The sequence below is a fragment of the Trichosurus vulpecula genome, chromosome 4, assembly GCF_011100635.1.
Source record: "Trichosurus vulpecula isolate mTriVul1 chromosome 4, mTriVul1.pri, whole genome shotgun sequence".
In the NCBI taxonomy this organism is placed as follows: domain Eukaryota; kingdom Metazoa; phylum Chordata; class Mammalia; order Diprotodontia; family Phalangeridae; genus Trichosurus; species Trichosurus vulpecula.
In genome coordinates this window covers 280,967,032-280,969,744 of record NC_050576.1, presented here as the reverse complement: position 1 = coordinate 280,969,744, position 2,713 = coordinate 280,967,032, and positions in this window count along the sequence as shown.

Here is a 2,713-nt window from a genome sequence, read left to right as displayed (position 1 = left end):
AATCCATCACTTTCCCCACCATACTTCCTTTCATGGCCTGAAGACCATAGTGCCTAGAGCTCCTACTGACATTCATGTTTACATCCATTCCTTGCCTCTTCCCAGTCCTGTTTTAGAGATGTCAATCTTGGCCCCAATGTGAGAAGAGCATTGGTGAAATGCCCTAATTTGTGGGTGTCAATCTTCTTTCCAGTATAAAGATGGAGTCAGATTCTTCCCTATCAGTGCTCTTCTCCTCCCTCCAAGCCACCGAAGTCCACTCTTTGCTCAGAACAGGCTCTGACCTGTTCTCAGAAAATGAGGGAAAATGAAAAAAAAAAGAGCCTGGTTATGCAATATGTTATATATATATATATATATATATATATATATGTGAATGTATGATGACATCGAGTGTGTATGATAACATTCCCTTTTATAGGTCTAGCACAAAGCACAAAGTGACTCCTTCTGAGCCAACTAGTTCATTGCCAACCGGTCTAAACCACTTTATCCTCAATGGATGAGACTTAAGCAGTTCTCTTCATTTTTGATGAGCTGTTACTGGACTGGTCCCAGTAAATGTCTCCCAATGCTCTAAACAGGCAAATCTGTTTCATCCATAGAATGGAACAATCAAGTCCTAAAATAAAGGAGTCTCATCACCATGTTAGCTCCACACCCCTAAACCCCCCTCCCCGCAAGTATTACTATGTCCAGATGATCTTATTTAAAATAATACAAGAAGAGAATAAATACATCACTGCGAATAGAGTGCATAGCTTACTGGATACTTTTAATTTTTGCCTTGAGGAGCGGGAATGAGGGGAATGACCTATAATATTAACAACTCACATTTATATAATTCTATAAAGTTTGTAAAACATTGTACATATGTGTTCTAATTTGATCATTAATGAGAGCCTTGTGAGGTAGCAACTACTATTATCCCCATTTTATGGATAAGAACACTAAGGATCAGGTATGTTAAATGACTTGTCTAAAGTCACACTGGTGATATGTTCCTGAGGCAGGATATAAAGGCTTCCTGACTTCAAACCCAGCTCTTTATCTGTTATACCATGAGTGCCCTAGAAGAGGAAAAGTGGACAAAGTGGTATAACCCAAAGAAAGGCAATAGAACAGGACTAAAAGCCAACCTGGCATACTTCGTCCTATTGCACAGGTACAATCTTTCGGAGCCTCTTTCTATGGTGGGACAAAGCTGACTACAGTGTTTATGAAAGAATTGAGCTTCAGAAATGAGTTTCACCTTCCATATTCATAAGATTTAGAATTGGGAATCTCCTTAGAAATCATGAAATACATCCATCTCATTTGATAGTTAAGAAAACAGAGATGGACAGAGTAATTTGCCCGAAGTAACCCAGTTAGTGATTGGGAGAGTTGCCATTTGAACCCAGGCCTTCTGGTGCCCAATCTGAAGGTCTTTGCATTACACTATGCATGAGGAAATGAACATTTCATAGAATTCCAGGTTTCCTTCAATGGTCCTCCATACCTATGAACTGTGTTCACTTCCTTTTGGCTTTATGTGTTCTGGGTCACTTCGGGCATTTCATCCTCATCCCAAAACTCCAACTGGCCATATGGAGCTAGAGTTTAAGGGAAGAATTCCCCTAGGCACTCATCTCTAGTCTGTGAGGGCTTCTAGGGTGTGACACCAGGAAACAGGCTGGGGCATTATAGGCTCTGTGTACCTGCCCTGTTACCATGCCCACTGTTACTGAGGCTCGGGGCACCTTCTCCACCTCACCCCCCACCTTTCTGTTTGGGCTGTGGGCCAGCAAGCTCAAGCTCAAACCAAGGTAACCAAGTCAACGAGTCTGACCCCCTGGGGTTGTTTCTAACAACACACCCCCCTGGGAGCCTAACCCAGAGTATAAGGAGGGATCTCTAGGGCTGTTCTCACTCATTCAGATCATTGTCACTCCTGAAGCCTCACTTGGCATACAACATCAGGGCAGGATGGTAAGTCTAAGGAAGGGGCTTAAGTGGTGACAAGTAACACAGAGTGAGGGTCAGAGAGTGGGGCTGTTTGCTAGTATAAGGGAAATCTTCAGAGTACTGGGGTATATGTGTGTGTGTGTGTTGGGGTGTGCTGTGCTGTGTTGCTAGGGGAAGAAGCAACTGCACAATATGCAATATGTACCTTTGTAAAAGGATAAGAGTGTCCCAGAGGCAGGAGAGACTTGAAGTTAAAAAGGAAAGGTAGTGGTTTATTTTTTTCTGAGGGGGAGAGGTGTTTTAGGAATGGGGAGATAGGTTTTAGAAATGGCACACCGGGGTCTGAACCATATTTGTACTCTTCCATCTACAAATAGCCAGTGCAAGAAAAAGTTCAGGGGTTCCCCCAAAAAAGGGTAATGGCAATTATAGGGGAAACAGAATGAGCCCAGAAAGTTTGTTTTCTTTAATCCTTAAAGCCCCAAACCCTAAACTCTATGGAGTTTGGCCTTCAAGAATTTGCTCTAAAGTTCTCTGAAACGGACTCATTTCAGCCTCTTACCTGACCAGCTGTTTGTCAAGACAGATTCTCTTTAGAAGTGGCTTCCTTTATTTTCCCCACAAATTACAATGGAGCTACCCATCTGCTTCCCTTTGAACTCTCTCCCTTTCATCTGAATGCATCTCCTCCCCAGTGCTTCCTTCAGACAGCTTCTCTTGAGAGTCCTGGTGTGTGTGTGTGTGTGTGTGTGTGTGTGTGTGTGTG